Here is a 13,022-nt window from a genome sequence, read left to right on the forward strand (position 1 = left end):
CAATCCATTTTAAAACATTATTCATTCTGTATAAGTAAATCCATATATATTAACATATATGAAATAAAAATAAAGTGATATATATTCAAAATTCAGTTCAGTCGTTTTCTTAAAAAAATTAAAATATGAATTTATATGAATTATATGAAATTATTTCACTTTATTTCATTTTATTAAATATTCTACATACCTTGGTTTTATTTACGTTTGTATAATTTTTTTATTGATTGTATCATTGCATCATTTGCCTTTTATTTTCCCATTATTTTTTCGAAATAAATATCGAATGAGGAAAACCATACATAACTCTCACACAGATGGGTCTCAACTTACGTCTTTCAAATGCTAGTCTGTTCACTAAAAAACACAAACTTAGTGCCAAGGTATGCGGAGTGAATAGGAAGAGATAACGAAGAATGCGCCTGTAAAGAAAAAAAGGTTATGAAAGAAGATTAATGTTAAGATATGAAGTAAAATTAGCAGCCGATTTCATATATTTGAATTTAAGATTTTAAGTTTCTATTGTGAAATAATAAAATATCGAAAAATCTCTAATATTTTTAATGTATAGAGTGTCTAAAAACAATTCATAAAAATGAGAAAATAATGAAATATCTTTATATTGTTGTTAAGTGACTATATTTTTCTTTTTTACATGTAACAATTATTAAATTATTAACCGTATTTACTCTGTAAAACAGTGCGTAGCTTTATATATTTATACTTATATACACATGATAATGGTCTGGGGCATATCCCAGTAATATATAATTATTAAACTAATACCAAAAAAAAAGTTCAATACCCACGTTTATATTAACTGTCCTTAGCATAAAGGAGAAAGCAAATTCGTTAAAAATTTAATGTAATGTGGACAATGTTACAAAGAAGGTGCCCTTATTTACCGTCTCCGAACAGTTCTCAAAGAATATCAATGTATATCAAATCTTTATCTATACGGTATGCATGTATACTCCATTCACACTGTATATTTGAACTGACCCCTTACACTACAACTAATATATATTCATATTGTAAAGTAAGGTGTACTGTAATTTTGGTTTGTTCTATTCAAACGTTATATTTCCCCCTACGCTTGTATTTGCATTGAATTACGTCTCTATGACATATTTGCACTTACAATTGCATCATCTTTTGTTTATAAAGCAATTTTTTGGCTTTGTTTCTAAACCATACCCAAAGCTATACAAATAACTTTCATTTTTACAACACTATTGAGGTACTCTTAGATATACTATTTAGTTACTTACCACTTAGCTAAATTACTGTTTAATCATATAAGGAAGCACACCTCGTGTCGTTTTATCAAGATAATGGAGTGGTAGCCAACAGCTATAAAAGCAGAGTACAAATAACGATTGTTTTCTCAATAGTTCAGTACCAGCCAAAGGACAGGTAAATTAAAAACTCTTATGCTCTTACGTAGTCTGCCGTTGCCTTGCCCGTCTGAAACGAGCTCCTAAAGTTAACAGGAAGCTTGCATCGTTGCCTTACAGACGCTCGGCCCGAAAAGAAACCTTAGCTATATAATCACCCAGTGATTAGCAGTGGGCATTGTCCAATCGGGAACGGCATCCTCAAGGTAACTCGTAATGTTACCCGTCTGAAACGAGCTCCTAAGTTTAACAGGAAGCTTGCATCATTGCCTTACAGACTCTCGACCCGAAAAGATACCCTGGAAAACCGTAGATCTAATGGAGCTTTCCTGGCTGCCTGTTGAACCGTTAATGTATAAATTACAGATAAACCGCGATAATTTTTTTGAGAATTGCAAAATAATCGAGTTCGGTTACGCGGCAATCACGTTTCTAGCTCCGTTTATACACTACCATGACTGCCATTGACACATGTTGGTTTTTTTTTTGTTTAGGAAGCAAAATAAAAACTAAACTAACTTTATTATTTTTATTAAGTAAAATAATGACACTGAAACAAAATCGATTACAAGAAAAATTTGCACGTGAAATTTATGCAACCATGAAAACCGTAGACAGTTCATATATTTTTCCACCAAAAGATTGTTATATGTTTGTCTGAAGTGCGTGCATTAATGTGCAAACCAGGAGGACAAGGGAATAAAAGAATATATATAAAGAGTGTATGCATGGAGTGAGAATTTCCAAATACAACAAAATAGTACATCGAAAGAAACGAAAATAACTTGTAAACTATAATAAGTTTGGCAACTATGCGCGCGCGGTGTAGTCGTCTATATTTTTTTTCGGCAATTAATATTTTATTTTCTTGTTGAATTTCGTGGTTATTTTGCCTTATTGTGTGTAAATTTATGATATACTGTGAGAAGAGAGTGAGTGAATTCAAAGTAAAAGAAGCATTTTTCCTTTACGCTTTGATCCATTTGGTTTTTGCAAACAAAGATTGGGCTCTGATATAAGTCTCTCTTTTTTTGTTTATTTTTTTGGTGTTTGAAGTTTTGTTTCGCTTGTGCTCTCTTGTTATAGTGTCACCGTATCAGAGAAGTTTTGCTTAAATTGGTTGATAAATTTTTGTGTTGAGGATTTCTTTGCAATTTTTTCTGTTTGTTCTTCATAATCCACTTCTGTCTTTTAGACTGAACATAGAGTGTTTACGTACACCTTGTCGGACGAAAACGAGCCCAGAATGTGAAAGATTCGTTTCGTGTTGGCTTTACGATCGCTTTGGCCATGCAAAGTGTGCCGGTATTATCGGCTGTGCTGCTGAAGCAGTCGTTGACCCCTCGAAGTGATTGCGATGGTCATGTCCTGACTGTAGGAAGCGGCACATAGACTTCTACCAATTGTTCACGGAGACGAGAAATAGTTTCTCTGAATTGAGTAAAAACCTCGGCTCCTTGTGGGAAAACTTTCAGATCATTAAGGCTAAGTTTGATGAGCGTCGTTTTATTGAGCACACCTCTTCTTCCCAAACTAGTAAAATCACAACTCGTAGCGTAGCGTGTGGTACGTTACCTCTAATTCCTCCTGAGTCCGATTCGTGGGTGCAAGTTAGCGCTCCCATAATGTCCTTAAAGAACGTTAGCATTTCTGATATGGCTGAGTCGGTCTGTAACAAAAAAGTTACAAATAAGCCGGTAAGTCGTGAACCCTACTGCTCCTAGCTCTAATGCCATTTGCTTGATGGCAGTTCCTCCCAAAAAAGCAATATTTGTGTCAAGACTGGCACCCGATACATCTATGGATAACATAAAAAGTTATCTGGCGATGAAAGCCCCGTCAGTCAATCTAAAGCGGATTAGTATTTTTTACGTCGCCTTCAAAAAACTATATGTTTCTTCAGGCTGAATATATCTCATTTATCAAAATCTTAAGGGTCGAAATTCAAAAATTCGTTCTACCTTCCTGAATTCAGTGGCCACGGAGTTCTCCTGTGTGGCCTTCACTGAAACTTGGTTAAAACTTGATCTACATTCGTCTGCACTTTTCCACAATTCTTTCCAGGTTTTAAAAAATGATCGATTGGATCGCATTGGTGGTGATGTACAAATTGCCATATCTTCGTCATTTCCATCAATTTGAAGTGAATTTCCTATTATTCATGACGTTGAATTTATCGTCATTCGAGTGAAAATGCCTAATAAACAACTATTTATAACCTGCTCCCAAATTTTGATATCTTCATATATAAGAAACAGGCCGCCCTCATTTGTGAAGTGGCCAAGCAGTCGAAACCCACCAATTCGGTAGTTGCGTTGGGAGACTTGAATTTGCCTTAAGTCACTTGATGTAACAGTGATAATTCTGGTTGTTTGATTCCTACGTTAACTTCTAATAGAGCTGTTGTGTCCTTTAACGAATTATTTGATCATAATTTAATTCAATATAACCGCAAGATGATGTTTTTAAAAACTTGAGCTCTCTAAGACATACTTATGCGCTTGGACTTGATGGAATTCCATCATGTGTACTTAAATCTTGCGGTGTCGAGTTATATGGTGTTATCTCTAAGATTTTTAACCTGTCCTTGAATTTAGGTATATTCCGTTTGTGCTGGAGGAGTAGATTCCTTATTCCTATTCACGAAAGTAGAAGTAGACAACTTATTGAGAACTGCAGAGGCATAACCAAGTTGAGTGTCCTGCGTAGGCTGTTTGAGCGAATTGTGACACAGCATTTGCCATTAATTCGTATATTTCTCCACACCAGCATGGTTTTCGGAAAAGTCGATCTACGGCCACTAATTTGTTAGAGTTTACTTGTCATGTTTTCAAGGCTTTTTCTAGTAGCTCTCGCACAAATGTAATATACGCCAATTTAAGCAAAGCATTTGATTTGGTTAACCATAACTTACTTATCTTTAAACTCCAAGCCTCTGGCTTTCCTTTCTATTTAGTGAAATGAATAAGCTCTTACCTGAATTCCCCGTGGCATCTGGCGTACCTCATTGCAGCCATTTAGGTACCATTTTATTTAGTTTATACATTAATGATCTCTCATTGGGCATTAATTCCAGTCAGATCTTAATGTATGCTGACGATGTGAAACTGTTTTCTTTCTTCTCTCTAGAATCGGAATCACATCACCTTTAAAGTGACTTGAATAATTTGGTTGCATGGTGCTCTTTGAATCTTCTGAAACTATATCTAAATAAATGTCAGAAGCTTTCTTTCTCAAGAAGAAAGTTATTCATTGCTCAGTATTCCATTGATTCGTGCAAGTTGGAGGACATCGATACGTTCACAGATTTAGGCGTTCTATTTGACTATATGTTACGTTTTAACTTGCATATTGAGCTCTCAGTAAGCAAAGCTAGGTCCGCGCTAGATTTTATAAAGAGGTGATCCAAAGAGCTTGATAATCCTTACATTACGAGAAGGTTGTACATGTGTTTGGTCAGACCAATACTCGAGTATGCTCTTGTGTGGTCTTGTTCATATAGGTGCTATGTAGATTCAATTGAATCTGTTCAAAAGCAATTCTTGCTGTTTATTCTAAGGAATTCGGGTTGGGACCCGATTGCCCCTCTTCCACCCTATGAAAATAGCTTGCTTCTGTTATCCTTACCGTGACTGGAGAAACGTAGATTTGTTCTTGGGGTTTCCTTCGTTATTAAATTAGTAAATGTTACAATTGACTCGCCCGCATTACATAACAACAACAATAACCACAACTATTAACAACATCATCAGAAAATTTGCCAGCAACTGCAAATTACGCTGCCAAGCTCACTCCAGATGGCCCGCGGATTCTTTTCGATGTTAAGTAAACTAAATGAACTCACTTTTAGATTATCATCTAAATCACGTAAGTAAAAAACAAATATGTAAATACCCAATTAAATTGAAAGCCCTAATACTTGCTTGTAAATGATCTCCAGTGCTTTCACCACTCTCTCTCTCTCTGTCTATTCGTCTTTCTTTCACCAGCATTCTGTGTATCAATTTATGTGCCGGTTTTGTACTTCAACAATAAATATGTACACCCATGTGTGCACATGCATTGGTAAACGTACCTACATTATAATTACATACGTGAATTAAAACCAAATTTAAATCGTTCTGACGTTTGAAACCATGTATTCAAACCCAAGCCAAGAATGAATTAGAACAGGAAAGTACAATTCAGGAGTGAAATAAATTTAAATACAATTGAAAATTTAGAAGTGTTAAAAATCCCACACAATTAAGAAGAGTGAAAAATATTATAAGGGATTACGAAATAGCAAAACTATGTAAAAAAATATAGAAACGATAAAAAACATAAACGTGTAAAAGGGAACAATGAAAGCAAGTTACTTTATTTTTTCAACACATTTCATTTAATGATTCAAAACCTAGAACATTTGATACAAAAAAAATGAACTGTGAAATCTGTGTATATAGAAAAAGAAATATTTAACTATTTCGTACATATACGTACATATATGTAATGTACATTCAGTGATTACCTCTACAATCTATAAAACTGTTTGTTATACTAAGAACTGTAAAGTAAAAAAGAGCAGAAATAATTTACGAAAACGTATGTCTAGTAAATCAAGTTTAATGACGGATTGGAACATCAAGCAATAACCGATCTTGAAGCGAAACTTTTCGGATGCTGTCTAGAAGAATATGGGGAAGGAGACGTATGTCTAGTAAATCAAGCTTAATGACGGATTGAAACATCAAGCAATAACCGATCTTGAAGAGAAACTTTTCGGATGCCGTCTAGAAGAATATGGGGAAGCAGAAATTTAAGTTAGTAAGAAGAAAAGTATAAAATGTAAAGTTTTCTTTAGTTTTATAATGGTAGGCAGGTAAACTAGAGGAATCATTGGGGGTCTTTGGGGTCTCCCATTGCAACCTAGGCCGAAGGAGACCAAAGAAAGGGTAGAGTATAGAATGGCCCGAGGGTTACGAACTACCCGTTCGGTAAGTATGTTTCTTCCGTGCGTTATTTCCTATAAGGATGAAGCACGTATATTTCTTTTACGTGTAACCGTCTGTTTAGCGTTCGTGAAACAAAAATTTTAATTCCCCCTTGTTTCCCGAACTAGCTAACTCAGCAATGGCACGCGCGACTGTCTCTGCAGTTTCCGATCTTCTTCAAGTGCTACTTTAAACTAGCTCTAAAAATAATAAAATCCGCATTCGATATTTTGACAGACTTCGGACACTTACAGAATTTTCGTTCCAAATATAAAATAGTAGAATAAGAGTTACTAAGAATGTTGATAATATATAATGAATGTCAAACACTGACAAAGCAAGAGAAGGCCAAACAATTATATACAATAGTTTGACAAGTGTGGATGAGAGCTTCAAAAATCTTATTTTTAATTTAACGCCTTCAAAAATGCATTTAATATGCAGCGATCGCAAAATCTAAGATTTGTTGGATTGTTCATCTCCTGTGACTGGCTTAACTGGAGCGGCACTTGCAATGGGTAAGCATATGCGTTACGTTAGCTTCAGAAAGATTTACGTCTCTATTAAGTTCGGAGAAATATGAAATATTCTTTCCTAATGTACAGAATTCTAACTCAGATACAGCTTATTTAAATACGGAAGTCAAAAGTTGCCGATCGAAGAGAGTCCTCTAGCTGACGAATCGATTTTGATGTTCATTTTATTTGGTTCTAATGGCATAAGTCTTTCACTCATGGTAATCAATTACTTTTCTAAAATCTCTTTTCTGCATTTGTATGGGTTTCAGCCTCCAAAAATTTGGCCGCCGATCGATATTGTTTGACGAAAACGCGATTAGTATATAGCGTAGTGACAATTTTATTTTCAGTTTTATTCGGTAACTTTACGGCGATTTTGAGGAACATAAAGTATTCAACTCCCCAGAGAGGGCTTTAATATTGTTGTTCAATATTTAAAGCATAACTTAAGACGATAAACAAAACAATGGTGAAAGAAAAAATTCACAATCATTTTCGTTTATCTGAAAATAGTGTTTTAATTTTCTTCGAAATACTTATACTTGCATTATATTCCGAAAAACCAAATATACTGTTGTGTGTAAATTTTAAGATACGCAAACGAAACGTAACTTGAGAGGCGAAAGAAAACACGAAGAGATATGAACGATGATTTCAAACATAAAATGAATTATGGGGGTTTTATTTTCTGCGTTTGTAAGATTTATGAAATAGTGACGTCAAACATTTTTTAAGTTTTTGTTAAATAAACATAATCCACCCATTGAAAATTTACTTCTGCAGGCACTGGCAACTCACGCGACAGCAACACTAACTGCCAAGGGTTTTGTCTGAGTATTATAAAAAGAGAAATGATAAGAAGATAAAAAGAAAGGAATCCATCGTTGGCAACGGCTAATAAAACATTTAAAAAAAGCAATGAAGCGGTGAAGCAGTATCTTTAAATTTGTCGCAATTAGGTTGAATTTCAATTTTCCATAAAAAACCACTTCAAAAGATTACCAACAATCGAATGATTGTTAAATGGAAATTGCAGGAGGCAGTGTATTTCCTTGCACGCAAGCACTTCGTAATGTTATTATGAATCTTATATAGAAACCGAGGGCGGGATTTTTTCGCATCGTGCATTAAATCAAAATTTTTTTCATATTTTTGATAAAAAATTGTTCACATCTGTATGCCTGTATATGCCATTGCAAGTAATTGTAAATAAATATTCATATTAAGCAATATCGATTTCACAAAAGCTCTCACCCTTAACTATACACGAAAGTTTGAATATGTAAAAAATTGTTGAGGTAGACTCAACGTTTATACCGATTGATTCTGTTCATCCACATATTTGCTAAATGTATTGCAGCCCGTCGACTAGGAAGTTAATATAGTATATAACTGTACCTACTATTGTGGTTTGTGGGATGAAAGAAATCCTTGAAAGTCATCCATTTTCTCTTTTGGGACGATTGATTCAATTAAGATTCTTTATTGACAATTACAAAGCGATACATGATCACCAGTAGATGAAAATGACAGCAATTGAATACATATAAATTAATAATGTAGCGTATCATAGGGTTGAATTCAGTCAACTAGATTGTACTTACTTGTTTTGAGATGATTTTTGCAGTTTTTCTGCTCGAATGGCTTGCATTCATGTCCATGAAATCAATCAGATTATTAAGTAAAGCATCGTACTCAGCGAATTTTTATTTCCGTTGAATAAAGATGGGCAATACTAACTGTTTAATGCGTTTGTAACATTCGCGAATACATATAAGCGATGCCAATGCCTGTTCTTCGCTTCTTGTCCAATTTTAAACGATACAAAAACTGAAGCCTCTTCTTCACCATTCTCAGTTCAATTAATATGTTTGCAAATATGGTCACAACTGCTGCAAAACTAAAACAATTTTGGAAAAGATATTAACAAGTCTTAAGAAAATTAACGGATGGAGAGAGTCTCGAGTGACGAAATCCCACAATTGAAAAAAAATTATCTTTGTTAATAGCTGTTCCTATTTTTATAAATGTCTTTCCGAAAAATAAAGTAATACTAGTTGATTATTTTACTACTATAACACAAATAAGTCTATCGAAGATTTCGTAAGGAAATTCGTGATCGGCGTAAGATTCTGTGCTTACTTAGATCAAAACTTGATATAGCCACCTGAACGCAAATCGATGTACCCATGGTCTCGCTCCACAAAGCAAGCCTAAATAGGCCTGCAGTTACCGTTAATCTTGAAGTAACCTAAAACCGAATATTTTAAAATACTATTGTTGATAACTTACAAAGTATCTAAAAATTGAAAGCAAACACCAACGCCCATCTGATAAGTACGTAATGAAGAAAACCCTTGAGGTTACTTATACATTTGCTCACTATGATCCAAAGTTCACCACGATGCAAATGTAACTATTTTACATTTTCGATTGAGAAACTAGTAAAGGTGAAGGACCGCTCTTGTGTTGTAATACGTATGTACATCTGCATATACTATAACAGGAAAGGACGTATTACAAAAATAATTAGGGTATATACAATTTGGAAAACTTAGCCGATAACAATTGGAAGATTGGACGAATATAATATTTGGTTCTTTCCCAAGCTCGCTTCACTTTATTAGACATTTAAGCGTTCTTTTTATCTTGACATATATTAGACTATAGTTAATGGAAGTAGTTGCCATATATTAGACTATACTGTCTTCATTTGTTTTTCAGTAAATTCATTGCAATTGCTAATTAAATATATATATGCTTTTAAAATTTTCATTTATTTTCGCTGCAAGATAAACAAATGTTTTCACGAATTGAATGCTTGGGTAAAGAAGTAACTTCAATAATTTCTTTTTTAGTTCACGTATAAAGAAGCATCGATCCTGAAAAGATTTATTGTAAAAATGATTGCCTTGTAGCAATAAAAAAATGTTTACGCTACTCAAGCCACTATACGCTACTATTTCAGCATGCGCTTTTTAAACTCTGTAATACAACGGAAATCAATGAATACTGTAAAAATTAATATCCTGAAAAACCATCTCCACCGCAATAATCAAACTTATATGCAAACGCTGTCCTGTTCATGCTATCGGGATTACTTTTTTTCATTTTTAAATCGTCACGGTATGCTGATGAATATGACAAATTTATCGCTTAGTTTGTCCTTTATTCGCAAACACACAAAGACTTTTGGACTGTCCTTGCTTGTAGATCCCATCTGATTTAGTTTTGTTAAACACATAAAACAGCGATAAAATCAGCTACACCGCAGATTAAATGGCCATTGCATTTAGTGCATACACGGTATTAATAAAAAAAAGGGGATAATAGGTATTCAAGAGTCGATTTCAACCATAAATTCTTTCTTGTATATTTTACTTTGTTTGTTCGTCTAATTTGGTGCTGAATTATTTTGAATTTAAGACTACAATTGTTTCTAGAGAGTTAACTCACACCACCCTTATAGCGTTTGACATATCCCTTAAGGCTTATGACGCGCATCTGTCACTGAATGATTTATAAAATCGTTGTGAGAATTATATCACACTACGCGAAGAGTATCTACTTTATATACACATATTTACATATCTATAGATATTAATACTTATAAACATGTTGTGTGAGCAGAATATACACACAATAATTATTATTATGAAATAGGTTCGAAATTCTATTATGCAATGTTTTATTTCGAAGCTCTTATTTTAATAAGTAATGAAGTTTGTAAGAAGTCGTTAATAATTCGTAAATAAACTTTTACATAATTATGGGGATACAAAAGCAGGGATATTTAAGAATTGTATATTTTTATCTCCGAAGCCTCGGAATGTAAGTTGCATCAGAATGTTCATCTCTTACTACTATTACCATCCAAAAAAAGGCCTGAGTGAAAATAATGTTTTTCAAGTGTCAGTAAAATCTTTCATGCTACAGACTATAAAAAAATTGTGCTAGCAATAATATTGCCTTTATCAGCTCTGTATTACGTTGCAATGACTTTATATACCCAATTGAATATTAACTTTTTAATATACTGTGGGGGCGAAATACTTTTCTTCTAGAAGAAGACTGCGTACTCAATCTCCATGCGTTATATTAATTTGAACAATAAATGATACGACAATTACTTAACAGCAGAATTTGGACTGCCTTAGTACGTGCAGGGTTTTTATAATTTCGTAAATGTCAACAGAAAAGTGGAAAAATTCCCTTTCTTCTACGTTAAGGATTTTAAATATGAGAAGATTTTACGGTTTCCAAATATAGGATTTTTACAATAGATTTATACCTAAAACACTTATTGTGCTTCGAACAACTAAATATATGCATTGGTGATCCCACGAGCTAAGGCTCACGTTTTCTATTGGTTCTAAGAGTTGTTTCTTAAAACCTAACTAAGCTTTCATAAACTTAGTTAATCTTATTGATTAATAAATTAAGTTGATTTAAGCAAAGTTAGATTACCTTATTAATTAACTAACTATTATAATAACTAATTATATCGATTTAACTACCTTAAGTTATTGTGCTTACCTTATTAACACAATTACTATTGAGTAATTATAATTAAGTTTATAGCTAAGTTATTCAGCTTGAAGTGCGGAGAGGCAACACCTCTCGCTTCCCTTCGCACACCAGCGAAAGATAAAACTTTATTTGAAATGAAAGACAATCAACAACCTTCCCATATCCCCTTCGCATAAGTCTTTAATAACTGAATTGTATTCATTCCCTAAAATTTTTTATAACAATGATGGCAATGAAGTTAGGTTTTTCTAGACATATCAAAAAACTGAAATTTTATATATTCTCTAAATGTTTTTAAAATTAATTTAGTATCTTACGTATATGAGGGATATAAATTGGATATTTTAGTGGTGACGAAAGCAAAGGCGACGAAATTACATTTTTCTAATAGTGTTCCGCTTCCATTATATCTCAATATCTCAAATAATTGTGGTAGCGTTAGGTCTCTGAAGCTTAATATAACTTCATTTGTACTCTTGCAATGTTTATAGTGCAATTGTGCGTGCCAATTGTAAAGGTATCAATAGTTCAGTCCTTTGACTTTGTACTCAAAAATAAAGGTTTGGTTTGTTTTACATACCCGAGCTCCCTACTGATTTCTAAACGCCATTTTATGAGAATTAAAGTAAAATAAATTAGGCACTCACACTCTAACTGCCGGAGAATCAAGTATCAAGTGTTTTTAAAGAAATAGATATTCCACCGTTATAATCAAGATGATAAGGATAACAGTAAATCATTTGACGTTTCTTCAATACGATTTATCAATATGGCATTTATATAAATTGTTGTCCTTGACTTAAAAGCAATTCCTTCTTCTGGCTTCTACAGCATTTTGTCACGAAGTAGTCCTCCCAGCATACATTTGCAGCTTGCGCTGGAAAATTTTCTGCAAACACTAGTCAAAGTAACATTAAATGCGGCATTGTTATAATTCCTCCTCTCTCCATCGGCTTCAGTAGACATTCACTGCACCATACCGTCAGTCAATGCCTCGAAACAGGCAAATGGCAGATGTTAGAAAACTAGTTGTAGATGTTGCAAATTGCTTGCTTATGAGAAAGCGAGTATAGTATTTTAAGTTATGATATATTAACCGAAACCTTTTCCCTTTAAGATGATAAAGCACAAGAAAAGACTTCTTTACATGACAAAGCAAAAGACAATAATAATAATATATTTTATTGAAAAGGCATATGTATAATACAGCAATAAAGTAAAAAAAAGAAACAACATTATTTGATTAAAAAAAACCAAATGGTATTGCCATTTACGATTTCGTCTGAACACTGGTTTTATTCGAGCATTTTATAAAAATAATGATAGACTTCAGCAAGCATTTTTAAAAGGGATTGTAACCTCCACAAACCTCTTTCAGTTCATTTGCCAAGCGGTCTGAAAGGCACAAAAACACAAACGATGGACCAGAGAATTCAACGACCCATACCTAACGAAAAGAATATTGTTATACTTACCTCCGTTATAGGGCCACCTTTTTGCCGTTGGCACGTTGAATAAATCGTAGAAAAACATTTCTGGCGTTTTGCACTGACGAAGTTGTAAATTTCCTTCTGCAATTTTCTCTTTAACTTTTCTTCCAATGT

The 13,022-nt window shown here is 33.6% G+C and overlaps 1 long non-coding RNA gene across 1 annotated transcript; it reads right to left on the reverse strand.

The window, feature by feature from the left end:
- Positions 1–286: 286 nt before the first annotated feature.
- Positions 287–1,650, reverse strand: LOC119637700. Its single transcript, XR_005247322.1, has 3 exons — positions 1,444–1,650; positions 1,272–1,353; positions 287–422 (listed from the first exon to the last, which is right to left on the reverse strand). It is a non-coding gene; the product is annotated as an uncharacterized LOC119637700 (long non-coding RNA).
- Between the last annotated feature and the right edge of the window lie 11,372 nt (positions 1,651–13,022).

Source organism: Glossina fuscipes, unplaced genomic scaffold (genome assembly GCF_014805625.2).
Source record: "Glossina fuscipes isolate IAEA_lab_2018 unplaced genomic scaffold, Yale_Gfus_2 60, whole genome shotgun sequence".
Classification (NCBI taxonomy): domain Eukaryota; kingdom Metazoa; phylum Arthropoda; class Insecta; order Diptera; family Glossinidae; genus Glossina; species Glossina fuscipes.